The sequence below is a fragment of the Dendrobium catenatum genome, unplaced genomic scaffold (genome assembly GCF_001605985.2).
Source record: "Dendrobium catenatum unplaced genomic scaffold, ASM160598v2 fragScaff_scaffold_1256, whole genome shotgun sequence".
Classification (NCBI taxonomy): domain Eukaryota; kingdom Viridiplantae; phylum Streptophyta; class Magnoliopsida; order Asparagales; family Orchidaceae; genus Dendrobium; species Dendrobium catenatum.
Genome location: NW_021319718.1, coordinates 404,481 through 423,076, shown reverse-complemented (window position 1 = coordinate 423,076; position 18,596 = coordinate 404,481). Strand labels below are relative to the sequence as shown.

Here is an 18,596-nt window from a genome sequence, read left to right as displayed (position 1 = left end):
ATCTCAATTCAACTAAGTTATGAAACATTGGAGTTGGGATAAGAGATATTAGAAACTGCAAATTCTTGATTGATCAGTAATCATGCATCCAAACATATATCTGTGTGCAAATATTGAAGTACTTACAACAAATGCAAGATCAACAATTCAAGGCAGGAGACTCGTTAGTGCACTATGACCCTAAACTCGAAAATCAACAAATAGTTGCACGACAGTCTACCTGTACAAAGCAGCGAATCAATCCTATCCAGAAGCTGCTACGCCACGCCACGTACTGCAACCATTTCGCACAAGCAGACAGAAGGATCTATTTCAAGAATACCCCCGCACGTTGGCACCGTAGTTTGTAACACATAGGTACAACTAAGGGGAAAAATATAAATCAAATACCCGCATGGGCTCCGGCGAGCGTGTTATTGGTACACACGTGACGTCCATGAATGCTACGCGGGTCAACAAGTGAATTCATGTTCGAACCCAATCCTCTATACTGATCAAAAGGACGTCGACAGAGTTCGAACAATTTGAACAAATATACGGTTGCGGCGACCGGTATATTTATCTTAATACATTCATAATTAGGGCCTTAATGCCTATAACGATTGAGGAATCACTAATAAGGGCACGAAAAAGCCAACAAAACCCGATCCTCTGTCGACAACCGACAGAGTTTGAACAAGCGTTCAATCCATAAAAAGAAAAAACCCCCAAACAACCCTGATGATGGCCGTTGTTGAATGCCCAGATCTCAACCGAGGGGTTCCCAAATATTTCAAAACTCCACCCACAATGTCAAAAATCCAAAAATCCCCAAAATCCAAAGCTCCACAAAACGCCCCAAATTCCATATATTTAAAAATGAAAAATCAAAACCATCAACCGCTTAAAGCAAAGCCCATCCACCCTCCACAACAGTCTGGCCGGTGGACAATTCAAATAAACTCTAGCTCACAAAGAGTCAAATGCCTAGTCGAAAATATCACTAGATTCAATTCTTCAAAATTAATCTCTTGCCCAATAAGGACGTGGTACTGTCCTCTAACCGGCAATTTCCGCGCCAAATGGCACTGCTGGTAACCGGTTATGACCCGGGGCCCTCTGAATCGAGTGGTTTTGCCGCCAAATGGCGCCACCACAGATAGCGGTTATGGCCAGAGGCCAATACGCTCCTTAATGGGTTTAAATCCTGAGGATATGAATCAATAGGTATGATCGAAGGCACAATAAGCCTCTTGTCAGCTAAGGTGGATTCAAATTTGCCCCTTAGACAAACATTCAACCCCGGTCTACCAAGGTTCCCCTTGGCGAAGCCAAACCAGGCTGCCGACAAGGATCCTTCTATTCAGTTGGTCGACTACCTCCTCTGACTAAGTAGCACCAGGGACCACGATGGCCCGGGGACGACGGAACCATGGGATTCTTGCATCGGGCCCATCATCCATTCCCCACCATCCGCTTTAAGTGCAAGATGGTGCAATTTCTATTAAAATATTTCAAATCTTCCATCTCAAATTCTAAATCTCAAAATTCAATTCTTCAATTTCTCCAATATCTTAAATCCATGCTGCTAACTAATATGCCAGATAACACGTATATTCTGCATATCTGATTGACGGACTAGCCTTAATCGAAAGTACTCTCCGTTTTATCGGGAGGGGTTAATTAACTATAGGGCTTGCCGCCTATAGGAAACCAAGAAACTTCAGATCATAAAGTCCTCGCAAATATTGAAGCGAAATCTCTGGGTTAGTGTCTTATCTACAAACCCATACTGCCTTCCAAAATTACCTCGGAACTTAGTTTTTCGTTTAAAAACTCCTCGCCGCAATTAAGAGAGCAGCGAGCGGAGCCGGGCCGAAATTTTCGGAGGCCCACATTAACAAAGTTCTATTTTAAATATACCATTTTGATTGATGTAATCTTCACTGATCAATCAAACTTTTTCAAACTATTCTATTGAAGATTTCTCAATGTGGGCTCGAAAAATTCGGGCCCCGGCCCTCCACTCGCTTTTCTTTCATTCGGCGAGTGAGTTTTAACGAACTAAGTCCAGGGTAAAATTTTGGAAGGCAGATGGGTTTGTAGATAAGACACTACCCCAGAAGATTTCGCCCTCATTTTGCGAGGACTTTATTTATCTGAGTTTTGGTTTCCTATAGGCGCAAGCCCCTATAGTAATTACCCCTCCCGATCACGAGAGAGAACTTTCGATTTAAGGCTAGTCGTCGATCAGATACGTAGAATATTACGTTGTTATTTCTGGCATATAGTAGCCAGCAAATGGATTAGCATTTTAGGTATGGAAATTGGAAAAGGTTTGGATTTGGGGAATTGAAGAATTGAGGTTTTTGGATTTTGCGGTTTGGAAGGTTTGATATTTAAAAATAGGAAATTTCACCATCTTGCACTTATAGCGGGATGGTGGGGAATGGATGATGGAGGCCCGATCAAGATCCCATGTTTTCCGTCGTCCCCAGGCCATCATGGTCCCTGGTTACTTAGTCAGAGGAGTAGTCGACCCAATCCTGACAGAAGGATCCTTTGTCGGCAGCCATGGCGTTGCTTCGTCCAAGGGACCTTGTAGACCTAGTGGGACGGTTGTCTAAAAGGGGACAAATGTTAAATCCATCTTAGCTTATCAGAGGGCTTTGTTGCAATCCTATCGAATCATATTCCATTAATTATTCATCAACGCGATTTGCATGCCAATTAAGGAACGTACGGCGCTACATAACGGTATTTTGTGGTGCCATTTGGCGGAAAACCACTCGGTTCAGAGGCGCCCCGGGTCATAATCTTTTACCTGCTGGTGCCATAGAATTGTGGCGGCAAACCGCCGGTTAGAGGACACGTCTAAGCGTCCTTACTAGCAGGCAGATTGTCTTGAGAATGGACTTTTTGTGATATTTTTCTTTGACTAGGAGTGCATTTGGACTCTTTTGTGAGCGTTGAAGTAAGATGTTTTGTTTGCATCTTGTCACCCGGAAACTGTTACGGAGGGTGGTTGAATTTTGCTTTACAGTGATTATTATGCGCGTTGAATTTCATATTTTTATAATATTTTTTGGCGCATCTTTAGAAGTTTGTTATGTGGAGTTTTATGGATTTCGTAGGCATTTGAGTAGTCGGATTTGAAATATGTCTGGAATCATGGAGTTTCTGGCATATTTGGAGGATCTTTTAATTTTAATTTATATTATGGGGAGAGGGAATCCCTCCGGTTAGAAGATCTGCAGTTATAAACGGCCATCATCGGGTGTCGGGGTTATTTTCATTATAAGCTTAAACCCTGTCGACTCGTGTCTGCGTTGTCGACAGAGCGAATCAGGATTTGATAGGGAGCTTTATGCCCTTGCAATGAGTGGGCAATTCTCAATTTGTAATTTAATTAGTGAGGCATTGAGGCCTTAAGATATGAATGTATTAAAAATCAATTATATAGACGCGTCGCCACACAACCTAAGTATATTTGGCTTTGTTGGTTCGAATCCTGTCGACTATCCTATTGACCCCGTCATAGAATAGATCATCGGTTTCGTGTAACTGAATTTTCACTTGTCAACCCGCAGCAGCATCCCTAGACTGTCCACGTGTCTTAGACAATAACGACTCGCTGGGCCAATGAAAGGGGTTGTAGAATACTATTTTTCCTTAGTTTATATGATCATCTCCTATGGATATCTTAATGCGACGGAGGGGGTAAAATTTGTTTGTGAAATATCGCCATCTGTCTGACTTGTATGGGGAGTGCATATCGGATGGCGTGGGCGTAGCAGGCTTCGTGGTGGATACGAGTGCGTCCGCTGCTTGCTTCGTTACAGGTGTAAGCACCAGTACAGTCGTGACACTAACTTGTTCTGTTTCGTGCATGGTCGGATCGTAGTGCACTCTAACGCGTTTCTCCTTGTTTTAAGCCGTTAGGTTGTACTTGTTGTGAAGTCTTTTGCTCACTTGCATTTGCTCGTATTAGCGACATTTAGTCATATGATGAAGCCTATCCTCCACAACGATCGTGTAGATGTTGCACTTCGCAATAATTTGACCATCTTTGCTTGTGGGAAATCACTGCATTTGATCAGCACTGGATGGTTCATCCGTATTGTAGGCAATACCATAGACGTGCAATATAATTGTCACTTATCATACACTCATAAGCTTGTATGTGTCTATAATATGCATAGTTAGATCTTGATATTCTAAGTGAATTTACAATATCATCACTAAACTCTACTTTCTCTGGCCTAGTTGATCTGACGAATTGTTGCATTGCATACCACATGCTCACTCGTTTAATTCTATTCGTTCCGTTGATGTTCAACTACGGAATGTTACTAATATTGTGTTTCTGCTATAATATGAATCTTGCAAAATGTACATAACATCTTTTCTAGCCATTTGCACAGTCCATAAGCTAATCAATATTGAAAATTCATTCAACAATAAAGCCTCCATTGCTTATATGATTCAATTCAATTTGTTAGAATTGATATTTGCATGATGAATTGGCTTCTCCATTGGATGACGAAGGACTTTGTTTTGTAAGCATGAGGATATTATTTGTATCTCTCATTTGATCCTTGTTGCATGATCAACGCTTAAGAATGCAGATAGAGATAGCACATTTATCATTGCATCAAGGCATTGCTTGGAAATTGACTCTTCATTCGCATAGATTAGATTCATTGTTTTACTAGCATTTAGCATTCTCAATTAACATGAAAGTCCTTGCACAATTAGGTTGAGAGCTTCGTGATTTTTTTGATTGCCAGTACATTGCTTCATTTTCCAACTAGTCTTTTCTTATGAATAAATCATATGTGGATTGTCTAATTTAACCATCAATCATGCTTGGCATTGCCCAAAAAATCAAGCCAAGTTCAACTCAAAATCTCCTTTGCATTTAGTTTTATTAAGCTTAAGCTTTGTTTTGAGCCACTTTATGAGCCTAGTTTCAATTTCAAGTCAAAACGGAGTCCGAATCATTTGAGTTCCTTTCCATCAAGTTCGGAGTTATTAGTATTCAGCTTTGTTTGGGATCCCAACTTGAACTCTCAATTCGATTCAAGTAGTTCAAATTCAATTTCTTTTGTAGCCAACTCAGTATTTTCTTGAGTTCAAATTCAATCTTTTGTTGGTTCAGTTCGAAGTTAAAAGAGAGTTTCCTTCCATAAGTTTCAAATAAAGTTCAGGCTCATATGAGGCCTTTATTCGAGTCCCCTGCTGTTTTGTAAGAGTTCAAGTCCGAATTCAATATGAGTCTAATTCAAAGTTCTCTTTCGATCATTCTCAAGTCCCAAGCCTTGTCGGCTTTTATGTTCAAATCAGATTCTAGTTCTTTATTCGTCTCATTTGATTTTTCAAATCAAATGTAAGTTCAAATTTTTTATACTTTCAAGCTTATTTGAAGGTTTAGGTTCACTTAAGTCAATTTATTCAAGTCCACAAGTCCATTGGTCTTTCAAGTTCAAAGGCTCAACAAGTCGAGTCCTCAAGTTCAATCATGTCCTTTGAGTTCAATTAAGTCCAAAATGCGCATTGCTTCACCCGAAAATTTCGGAAGCCTTCCGGCGTCTCCCCCGTTCTTAGGGGAAACTACGGAAAACTTGGCCTTTCCCGACCACGCTAAGAAAAGCGTGTATGGTAGGTGCCCTTCTTTCCGAGACACCGCGGCCGTGTGTATTTTGATCCCTCATCCAGCGCTAGAAAAGCGTGTATGGGTATTTTTGAAAACATTTGCCCAGAAAAAATCATTTTTTTTTTAAGTATTTTCATTTTGCAAGAAGGCAATTATTTCCCGCAAGGCGGTCTTATGGGTATCTCCGCTTCGTCGTGCGGCATCGCACCGGATCCCTTCCCCCACGCTTAGAAAGGGTGTATAGGCGGGGTTCAAGGCGATAACAGAACTTCAAAGAAGGAATTAGGTGATATACCCGCTTTGTCGCGAAGCGTCGGGACGCACTCCCCTCCCTACCAACGCTAAGAAAGCGTTGTATAGGGTCGTTTTTTGTCTCGACGCAACGCGATGAAATCGGTTCTCGAAGTTTTAGAGTTTAGAAATTTTATACCTGCGCGGACGGGTGCGTAGATGTCGGCACGAGGATCGAGGGAGAAAGCAGACTTTTTTATTCTTAATATAATTATTAAATTAATTATATTAAAATAATAATGAATTTATATTTAAAATAAAATTATATATAAATGATAAATACAATATAATTACTTAACATAAATAAGTTAAATTTAAATTAAAATAAATAATTTATAATTAATTTTTTAATAATCTATAGTTAATTATTACCAAATAATTAACTATGATTATAATAAAAATTAAATTATAATTTATTTTAAATAAAAACTAATCCATTATTAATAATCGAATTTAAATTATAATTAAATTTTAATTATTATAATTAATTTTTTAATCAAATATAATTAATTATTATTATCAATTAATTATGAATTAAAATAATTAATTTAATTAAAAAAAAAATGACATGAATAAAATCCAGATAAGAGATTTAAGCTAAATCCTATCTAAATGATAGGATTTGAACTAAATCCTATTTAAACAAGCCTAATTAATGTCATGGCTAACTAAATCCCTTGTCTCCTTCTCGGTTCAGTGGATCTACGGGATTATTAGCCGAGAAGAAGCACGAAAGGGATGCAGTTACCTTCACAGCAAGCTCTCCTTATTGCTTGCGATCAAAATGTCGGAGCTTCCGACCCGATGGAGGAAGAGCTGTTTCGGAGAGGAGTCGCGGGTTTTAGGGCTTCAAGAGTCGGCCTTACTCTCTCTCCTCTCTCTCTCTCTCTCTCTCTCCTTTCTCTTCTCTCTCTTTCTCTCTTCTGCGTGTGGACTGCATGGGAAATGGAGTTCGGTCTGAGTGTCGGGATGGGGGATTCGGTCGCAGAAGCTCGTGAAAGGGACGGAGCTCGGCAACGACCTGGGAAAGGAGGAGAAATCGTGAGGCTGAGGCTGAGGGACGGCTTCGACACTTGCGGCGTCGGAGCGGGGCTCAGTCTGGAGATCGAGCGGCTCTGGTCGTGGAGGTGTCGGACTGGAGTCGTAGAGGTGAAGAGGGAGAAGGTCGAGAGCAGCGAGAGATCGGGAGAGAGCCGTGGAGGAGAGCAGCGATCGACTCCGTTTGGTTCGGTATTTAAAGATGCGAATGGGAGCGGGATCGAGGAAGAGACGCGGGATTCGGGCAGGATTTCTGGGAGACGACTGCAAGCAGCGCCGAATCGACGCGATTTGCGGCAGAGTCTCGGCAGATTTCGTGGATCCGTCGGGTATGAGGTTTGTACAAGGATTTTCACTTTGCTTCTCCTCTCATCTTTGCTCTTTTGGGTTTGATCCGTAGGTCAACACTCAACTAATAAATCAACTACTAAACCATGTAGCTGGAGCTACAGGGATTTTTAACAACTTGGCCATTCTATTAAGGCGTTGCTTAAACCCTTGTTTCTTTCTTTTTTGGTTTTTTTGCTTCTCCTTGCATTGAGTGGTAGTTATTATATCATTGCCCTTGGTCTTCCAATGATCGGGCAAAGGTTCAACTATCATAAAAATATAAAAAACATTGTTGTCCTTATATCTTTCATTTTTTAATGAAGTTCTATTCTTGATTTTAACCATTTTAATGATGTAATCTTCACAGATCAAGCAAATTTTCAACTAGCCTACTTTTTCAGTTTTGATAGCCTATTGTCAGACATACACTCTCGTGAACCGCCAGGAGACATCCTTATATTTAGGACAGGACAGGTTTGCATTTGCTTCAGAAGCCAACTTACTATTTTCTATTAATAAATTTTGTCCCTTGCCCTTCCACCAAAAAGCAAATAGTTTACCTGCTGAGCTTTTTATGTTCCTGATAATGGCAACTTCTATTTCCTTGTTGTTGTTGACTAGTTGCTACAAGTTAAAAATCATTGAAACATGGTTCTTTTAGGATGAGATTGACAAAATGGTATCCAAGTTGGAGGAAAAGATTCAAGAGCTTGAGGATGGTTCATGTATGGATGCCCTAGTCCTTCCACTTCATGGCTCTTTACCACCTGAGATGCAGGCATTACACGATCTCTACCGTGTTTTTTTATGAACTTGTATCTTTTCCTTAAAAACTTGGATATTTTTTTCGGATGCTAGTTTTTGTTGCCTATAACTTGGATTGAGCTAGAAGTTCAAATTAAACGAATGAAGTCTGGAAGTTGGTGAAGAACAGTTTATTGTGAAATGAATATTGCTATTTTCCAACAACTTTATGCAGGCCACACAATATTGAATTATTTTGATGGATATATATCTTCATAGTATCAAGAAAACAATCAAAATAAATACATTTCATAAGATAAGATAGATTTTGAAAGATGAGATATTGTTTATTTGCCAAGATGGATTTTTTAGAGGCATATTTGAAGGCTTTAGTTGGGATATATCTGATGTGGAATAAAAAAGATTAGTTTCATTACCAAGATTGTTTTAGAAATTTCAGGGGTAAATACTATTGATGCTTGTAATGATTATAAGAAGGTTAAAAATCTTATAAAATGTGGGCTCCGAAAATTCGGCCCCCAGAGGATTTCGGTAGGGAATCGTGGCAGAATTCGCGGATCCGTCGGGCACAAGGTATGTATGCGGGATTTTCGTTTTGTTTTCTCCTCTCTTTTGTTTGGTTTATACAGAGGTTAACATAAAAAGGGTACTAAGCAAAATAAAATTATATATTCTGATGATTTATTTTATAAGTTTGGGATTAAGGAGAAGATGAGATATGTAAAATAACCAAGGCGAAGGCAAGAGATAAGATATCTAGTGATTTTAATTAAGTTAGATGGATTAGATAATATAAAATAGGTAAATACAACATCAATGAAAGATGAAAATATTATTTTTAAAAATTATTAAGTGGGATTTTTGAGTAAAATATTTTGACAGAGCATAATTAAAATAATAAATATATTGATTAAAAAAAGGAGTTGTGTTAACTTTGAAGAGGATGCATAATGATAAAATTTAGATTCATATAAAATATCTATTGATAAAGCATTCATGTTTGACCACAACTGAGAAAAAAATTCATGTAGCTGACCCCACATTGTGAGATAAAGGCTTGATATTGTTGTTGATAAATATGTATTGAGATTTGGAGAGTTGTGGATTTTGCAATGTTTTAATCAACAAATTCTTTCAATGGAAATTTGAATATTAAGAGAATGCTAAATGATTGAAGAAGTATTTTAGTACCAATATTTAAGTATAAAAAGAGATGTGTTGGGGAGATGAGGAGTAAAGACCACAATGACGAAACTAGCAAGAAAGTAAAAGCACCAAAAAAGTAAAGGACACCAGGATTTAACATGGAAAAACCCAAAATAGAGAAAAAAACTACGAAGTCACACCATACCAAGAAATCCACTATGCAAATTGGGAGAAATAAGTACATATATCTCTTCTCTATCGCTCTCTCCTTACTTCTCTTCTCACATACACCGTTTTCAATGTCTACATACACAAAATACAAGAGAAAGCCATGTAAAATATCCCCAAGGGATGTAACCCTTCAGAAAAATGAGAAAGAAAACCGCCCAGTCCGTCTCGCAGTGCTGCGGCGCTCAAGCCTCTGTCTTGCATCGTTGCAGCGTCGTATCTATACCGCCGCTGTGTCGTAACTATACTGTTGTGGTGCTCTGCTCTTTATTGTTCAGTGTCGAGAGCTCGGGTATGCATCGTTGAGGCGTTGTACGAAAAAAGAAAATTCGGGTGCAAAGTACTAGAACCCAAGCAGGGGATAAATCCTTCGCACCCCCCAGCGAACACGAAAAGCTTTGAGATTCGAGACAACATAATAATCAGATTGATCAATACAATCAGATTCCACATAACAAGATGTCCATAATTGGGTTAACCATAGATAAATTAAATTTATGAGTCATAGTTACAAGGGAAGAGTAAAGGAATATAGAAAAATTTTAGCACCCTTGAAGAATTAATTTATTTTATACTGCAATGATTATTTATGATGGATGTTCAAAATAGGTTCTTTGGTGTATACTTTTCTCAAATAACATAGTCCCAATCAATAAGAGATCTGCTGGTATAAGTGGACATTATAATATTAGCGAAAGTATTTAGAAGACAAAGTGCACAGAATTAGTAGGATAGAAATTGAGTGTATTATATGCAATTGTAATGGATGTGATGTGATATTACTAGCTATAAGTCAAAATTATTAAAACATAAAGCAATACTTACATGTGATAATTTTAGGTATTTTAGATTTATTATATAAAAGAGTGAGAATATAAATGATAACATAACTCTTTGATTCAATCCTGATTAGTAAGCATGGATAAGTGTCTAATGAGTATATTATGAAATAAGAGAATATTATGGAGAATTTAACATAAATTTTAGAAATTTATAATTAAACCGAATATATTATTTGGATCACAGTGCTTAACAGTAAAAAAAATCATCATCAACTAGTTTGAGTGAGATGATAAAATGAATGTGTGATAAAATTATGAGGGTTAACTAGGAATGGTTCTAGTGACTTATAATGAATATAAGATATTTTGTAAGGGCCTTAGTTGATTTGGACTTATACATTGAAGGAAAATGCTCACATTAGACTTGTAGATAAAATTATTGTTGGAGGAATGGGTAAACTTAAGGTAATATGGATAGAAGTGATTCAAAGTACTTTATGGGGAGTTTGACATCTCAAGCAACGCCTAACAAAAATGAATTTAAAGTGATGGTTTCTTAATCCAATCCCTAATAATTTGTATAAGGCCTTATGATGATTATTATGATAATGACGATGATGATGATTCATCAATAAAATTGTTATATGTTCATGACAAAAACATGCATTCACTTGCATTAATATAAGTGATTCTTGACAGTGAGTGTATGGTGATAATTCTGAAGACTGAAATAGATTAATTTCTTGTTCTATAGTTCTATTCTATTTTTGCAATAATCTTGAATGTTTTAATTGATACATAAGTTTATTTTCCCATGTTTTTGTGTTCAGCTGTTAATGAGTTTGTCTAGAAAACATGGCAAACTAACCTATATTGCTCGAGATGTTGAGCAATAAATATGTTAAAATTGAGGAGGAAAAAAGTGAGCACTAACTAGAGTTGATCATTTCTTCAAGTAAATGGCACATCACATAAGAAATTAAACAACATCCAGTACAAAATCAAAATGAAGTAAACCTGTTCGCCTTGTTGTTTCATACTTCATTATTATTATTGTACAATGCAATTAGGAATCAATTATGTTTTCTCTTTTATATTCTCATATTTTCTTTAGATGTTAAATTCTTAAGTGTTGCTGCTAATGATCAGAATTCCTGAAATTCTTAGATATGCATGAAGCTTACCACAACTTATGATAAGACCTAACACGATTCATATACTCAGCATGTTGATTTGTATCTGGATTCATCATTCTTTCATCCACTGGTGTTACCTCAATGTTTCATAAGGCTATATCTCTTACATTTATATATCAAATGTTTAATCATTTTGATGGCTATATTTGTTTCTGTATCATGTAATTGAGGGATTTCTGCTGAGTTTTGACATATTTTTTCTTATACTTAAAAAATTTATATACAATTGACATTCTTTGGGATGTTTAATATTTTTCCCTTAAACTGTAAGCTATTTTCTGTATTTTATTTAATTGGAAATTGCATCATTCGTTATGAAGGCTTAAATTGAAAATCAGTCATTAACTTTATGTTTATATTTTTTATCCCCCTCCATTTAAAGCTAGATATTTTTTGAAATATTGATTAAATGGCAAACGTAATTAGTAATAAGCTTTCATGTGTTAAGTTAAAACATCTAATATGATCTGTTGCAGATTGAATGTTAGATATAATTTCGGACATGTGCGGATTGATTGGTTAAATTATCTGGTTTGTTCGAGAACATTGATTGAATGGCTTATGTAGAACCAACCATGAAAAGGCATTTATTTTGTGGGTTTAAATTGCTCCACGACTTGAGGTAAGGATTGATGATCAATTTTTTGGTGGCAATTTTAGCAGTTAATTAATGCTACCTAAAAAGTTTACCTCCATTAAGAATGTTTTACTACTAGTTAGAGGCTTCTCATGAGGAAAACTCTCATTAATGCTAATTTACCCTCATGATTTTGAGTGAAAGATTCACCTTTTTTTTTACATTGTGAATGGCTTCATGAATTGCGGTTATGTTATCTCTTATATATATATATATATATACTAGTTTAAAATGCACGTGCTGTGAATAAAAATTAAAAAATAAAAGATATATAACAAAATTAGAAAAAAAATTATGAAATACATTATCAAATATATAAAATTCTATATCAATATGAAATATAAAATTTGTATAAATATAGATGATTTATATTTTTATTATACTTGAATTAAGATAAATTGAAATAAGATGTTACATAAAATCCAATTTAGGTTTAAAATAAAATTTAGATTTATTTCATTTATTTTTTGCTGAAAAAACTAATAAATTTCCTTTTAAAGAAAAAAAGTCGTGCTTTAAAAGAACTTACAATGTCATAAATAGAGAAATAATAATAATAATTACAATAAATTTTAATGATATTAAGAAATTTAAAAATAATGCTAGAATGCATTGATGAAAAATGTACAATATGTTAAATAAGATATTTAGAAAGTTCAACAATAACTACATCCAAATTTTTCTTGATAATAACAATGCAAATATCATAATGAATAACAACGTCATTTATGATCTTCATTAAAATATATATGCTATATAAAAGTATATAAAAATTATATAATTAAAACAACTTGATTATTACAATAACCATAAATCTACCAACCATTCACGAAATATAACAATTGTTGAGTGAAGATAAAAGGAAAAATACAATATTTCCATTGAAAATATCTATATGTAATTGGAAACATTATAGAGAGAAAAACGATAAGATATTATCACCCTATAAAGACATCTTTTTATATGTATTGTATGATTCAAAAGCATCACTCAAATTAGAAGACTTTATATTTTGTAAAAAAAATGCATTTTTTTTAAAGTAGAAGTGTAAAAGTAATAATGGCTTAAGAATAGATATAACAAATTCACATTGAGTTTAGGGAATTGTTGTTGCTTTGCTTAAGCAATTATAGTTTCCTTCAGAAAATTGTGTTTCCAACAAGCACGCACTTCAATTATTTAATCATCTTAATTAAAGTTTGATCATAATATCTTAATTCAACTGTGCTTTATATTTGATAAAAATTGATTAAGTGAAAAAAATACTTAATGCCAAAGTTAGACTCAGAAAGAAGCAACTTCATAAGGAAGCTAGAATTTCCAACCGAGAGGTCAATGGAAAAGCTAGCACAGCTACAGTGAAAAGTCATACTCCTTAGCAATGCCTGTCACCTTAATATTCCTCTGCCTTCACAAATTTTTTCTCTTTTGAAACTATTTGTAAGTGCAGGCATCAAAACATTAATGGCTCTAAAATATGTTTGAAAAGATTTGCGTCTCAATATTTAGCTTTTTGTTAATATTCTGCATTTGCATAAGTTCTAATCATTGAGAGTTATGTGAGAGACAAAAGAGACCATAAATCTCAATGGCATGCAAAATTATTCCCAAGAGCATATATCTTGCCAAATTTATATGGAAATATTCAGAAAATTTGATAATTAACATATTTAAATTGTTTATTCTGCATAATGCAGAAGAGCAGATATCTTGCAGAAACCAAGATATCTAAAGGTATAGTGAGGGCAGTTATCAAGCAGTCATGGCACAGTCCCCACAATGCATAATGTTATTGATATGCAGTTTTAGCAAGGATTTTGATTGCCCGTCTTGGTGGCAATTATATTTATGATAGATAATCACCTCATTTTTCTTAGAGATATCCCGGCCTTCTTATTTAATTGTGCATGAATATACTTTGCATTTTCGGAACATCAATGAGTGTTTTTTAAATTTATTCAGTATTATTTTTACTTCTATATTTTCAAGTGGATGGATTGTCTTTTCAATTCCTAGAAAGTAGGCTAGCTAAATCAAAATCACATAAATCTTGATGGTTAGATCCAAATCACATAAATTTTGATATTTCCAGTATATTATTTCGACTTTATCTTTTGTGATTATTTGTGGTACATCATTCTCAATTTTGATGATGCTTCAATTTCAAATTACTGTTCACACTTGAAGTTTGACATAAAATTCCTCCTAAAAAAATTTATAAAAACCCTAAAACTAAGCTCTCCTGGGTGTTCATGCCAATTTCTGTGTTAAGTTTTGCCTACAAATCATCATTAAAATCAAACGTTAAAAATTTTTACAAAGAAAAATGTAAAATCCAAACATAAATCTTCTGACTGTATGATTAATGGATCATCCACTGGAACATGATTCTTTTTCCGTAAAGAGTTGCTCAGTTGGAGAAATCCAGAGACCCCACAATATGGCCAAATGCAGGAAAAGCAAAATGAGCGAAGAAAAATATGTTGATGGATATACATTCCAGCAGAATTCTACAGCAGCAAACCAAAGTGCCTGCATAAACAGTTCAAATGCATTTAGTTATTTTCTTCACTAAAAAAACTTGAAATTTTAAGCATTTTTGGAATTGAAAATCACATGATGATGGTAGGGAAAGGAGTCTTCCACAAGAGAAAAGGCAAAGAAAACAAGTACCTGATGAAAATATATATGATTAGTAAGTGCATTAGAGGTACTATGAATAGAAGTCGCAAAAAATTGGTATAAAATATATTTAAAAATTCAGTACCTAATCATAAGGAACTGTAAATGTGAATTTATAAATATGACCAAAAATAATTAAGATTAAGCTAAACATGATGATTAGAAAGTACAACAAAGGGAGAATAAAGAGGTTTCTAAAACCATCCTAGCAGAAAAAAAGAATTATATCGAGCAAGACAGAGCATGTTTTCGTAATCATGTTAATCAAGAATGACCAAAATTGAGTTTGAATTTAGTTTTGAAGACGTTATAAGAAAAAAACGCACAATTTTGACCGATCATAAATAACTTTGAAATGGTATAATGATTTTCACAAAAATTGTGATAATACAAGTTGATAACACTTGACAAAAAACATCTTTTTGAGAATAATTTTCATTAAATGTGTATATTTTTTTATTTCTTGATCAAATCTAGAAGCAAAGCAGACAAGTCTACAAAATGGCATGTAAACAACTAATCCTAGAAGCAAGAGAAATCTTCTCACACTATCGAGGTTTTGTATAAATGTGGATTTACAATAAAACATGTAAATTTAGTGTTTCTTAGTACTCACCAGGAATAAAACTGATAGCGAAGAAACCTAGCACAAATTATTCCAATGAAATTCCCAACAAACATAACAGCTGCGATATCTGCAAACACGATCAAGTAAAATGATTTTTCACTTCAGAAACAATCATTAAAAGTACTTAATGAAAATATTGCAAAGAAGAAAGTGAAGTTAGAAACTATAAAAGCTGTAAAAAGCTGGTAACTTACGCTCTTTACGAACGACATGGATTATTGATTCACAATAAAGAAATTTTTGGATGTGAATAATTTTTTTATAGCATTATGCAACCTTGAATGCAGAAGATTGAAGAGTCCTCCTTCATACCTGTCGATTCCCTTCATCTGATAGCACACACAATATCGTTCATGTAGAGCAAGAATGATCGAGATCAAGTATTCTTCAATCATTAAAATAAATATATATTTTTTCCCTAATGTTAAGTGGAGCAAGATACCAATAAATCCATACAATCTTTGCATTTCATTAAAATTTCATCCTCTATTGCCCCATTTAATGTCAAATGCTTAAAGTTTAAAATATTTTGACATTCTACTTATTTATTTCTTTTTTTTCTTTTTTGAGCTTAGAAATAAGATGGGTTGTTTTTCCACCAGTTCAGATATTGCAATCATTTTCAAGTTAAATGATTTTATCATTAATGTGGCTCATGTTCTGCATTCAACATCTATGTGGCTTGTAAGTATCAAACTGTTTTGAGCATGGCATACCATTTTGAAAATTGGAAGTCTACCTTCTTGGTTTAGAAAGTTTTAATCTATCCAAGCTACCTTATTCTAAGTCAGATCATCACCAGAGAAGTAAGCAACATGAACTACCACATGAAGCTATTCAGAGTAGGGAGTTTTGCAAGTAATAAGCATGAAAATGTCAATCAGGTCAGTATAAAATTATCATAATTAAAGAGAAGAAAAATAATATTGGATGATTGAGCCACTAGCATCACCTCTACCAAGTGAATTTTCATCATGATTTGTGTGCGAAGATGGTGATGATAATAAATTTCATATGCTGATACCGAAGTTCACACGATCTCCACCAAGGGAGCCTACAATTCTAGTAAATTTGTTTCAAGTAACTAATGCTAACTTTTTTTAAAGTATTTGTTTAGATTGATGAAAACCAAAGGAAATAAAATGAAATTAATTTTAGTTCACTTAAATTCCCATCATAGAAACACATCTTAAGTGTTTCAGAATTGTTTAAGTGCTTGCTTGCAATGCCGGTAACAAGGGAAGCTGGAGACATTCAGAAGGTTGATGTATGCCAGTTTGCATTCACATTGGTGCTTGAAGGTTGAGGTTCGAGAGCATTTACATATGTGCATTAGCAATAAATGTTTTCATTAGCAATATTAATAGATTAAATGATATTACAAATTTCGAAATACAAATTAAATGACCATTACTCATAAGCATTCACCAAAGAGGAACAAAATACATTAAAATTTAATGAACATAAAAATAAATGGAGTAATAATTGAAATTGTAAATGGAAAAGAAAAAAATATGTTGCAATTAAAAAAATTGTGTAAGCTTTATGTGATTTGTGAAAACAGATTCTCAAAAAAATACTAATTTAAGTGTTGCAGAGATGAGGATGCTCAGGTGGATGGGTGGCTTTACCCTTAGAGATAAGATACGAATACGAAAATGAGCATATACGTGAAAAGGTTGGAGTAGCTCCAGTGGAAGATAAGATTAGAGAGAGACACCTTAGATGGTTTAGGCACATAAAACGGCAGCCTTCCGATGACCCGGTTAGGGAAGTAGAGGTATTAGATTTGACTTATGTTTTTTTTTTTTTTTTTTTTTTTTTTTTTTTTTTTTTGAAGAAAGCAATTTAATGCATTAAGAATCAAAGAAACTAATTACAAGTAATAAAAGGATCACATTCCTCCTTGATAAGGTTCCATAATAAGGAAGGAATGTTTTCCAAAGAGAAGCTATCAAAATAAAAACTATCATCTAAAGCAAGGGTAGCAACAACAATTAGCCACCTTATTACAATTTCCGAAACATAATGAAAAATTACCTTATTGAAGTCCTTTAATAAGCAAAGATCCTTATAAGACCATCTATCCATGAGCCTTTATTCTTCTTCTTCAAAGAATCATGAATGAAATTGATAATATTTACATTATCACTCTCCACAATAATTCCTTTGCATTCAAGCATCCAATCACAAAGGAAGTCCTTGGCCGCAAAAACTGCATCAAGCTCCAATTGAGCTATATTCCAATGAGTTCTCTTTTCCTCCAAAAGCACTGATGAATCTGCCCATGTGATCACGGAAAATGCCTCCAATCCCAGCTTGATTGGATCCAAGTAGAGAGAGCTCCACATTGATTTTAATCCAATCCTTTGAGGGGGCACAAGGATGAAGGGACCTCCCTAGGGAGATTAGTGCCCCAACTTACAAGAAAAGGATTAACATTGGAGGAAGCCAAATAAAGAGCATTAGCTTGCACTAAAGAGCTCGGTATAGCAGTTTTTTGGTGCTGAATTTCAATTTCTATTCTTTCCATGACAAGTAAACAATTGTGCAATAGAGTTTCCACCATTCCAGAATTTTGAACCGTTAGAGCCTTTAAACTATGCAAACAGTCATCCAAAGAATTTAAGAAAAGGTATTTGAATACCCCATTCACGAATTCTCATGATTACCTCAATCAAGTATTTACAATTAACCATGATATGCTCATAAGAATCAATTGGAATCACAACCTCTAGCACAGTTTATAAAACTGAAATTTTTCGTTCTTTTAAAAAAACATTAGTTGGGATTACTTTTTGCCAAGTCTCCACCAAAAAGTTTCCACCTTCTTGTTTAGTTTTAGCTTCATCAACCAATTAAAGAACCCATATTCATCATCACTTAATCTATTAGAGCAATAGATTCAAAAGAGAGAGCTGAAACGGTCTTGCCCGAGCACCAATTATCAATTCAATGTTGTCATCAACTCTATATCAATGCTGATTTGGGAAATGATCTCAATAATTTCTTGATGGAAAGCTATCTGCAATTTGAAATATTCCAAATCTCCATTTTTTTAAAGGAACTCACTAATTGGTGGCATTCTCAAGATAAACTCAATTGATAAAAGTGGCCAACGGTTTAAACTTTATCATGCAACCAAGTATCATTCAAAACATTGATACTCTTTCCATTGCCAATGTTCCACCTAGCAATATTCTTCAAAGCCTTTCCCTCCATCTAAAAGGATATGCCA

At 34.7% G+C, this 18,596-nt stretch overlaps 1 long non-coding RNA gene across 1 annotated transcript; it reads left to right on the top strand.

Annotated features, from left to right (window-relative positions):
• The first annotated feature begins 8,589 nt into the window (after positions 1–8,589).
• LOC110104889 lies at positions 8,590–14,027 on the top strand. Its single transcript, XR_003702333.1, has 2 exons — positions 8,590–12,033; positions 13,746–14,027. It is a non-coding gene; the product is annotated as an uncharacterized LOC110104889 (long non-coding RNA).
• The last annotated feature ends 4,569 nt before the right edge of the window (positions 14,028–18,596 follow it).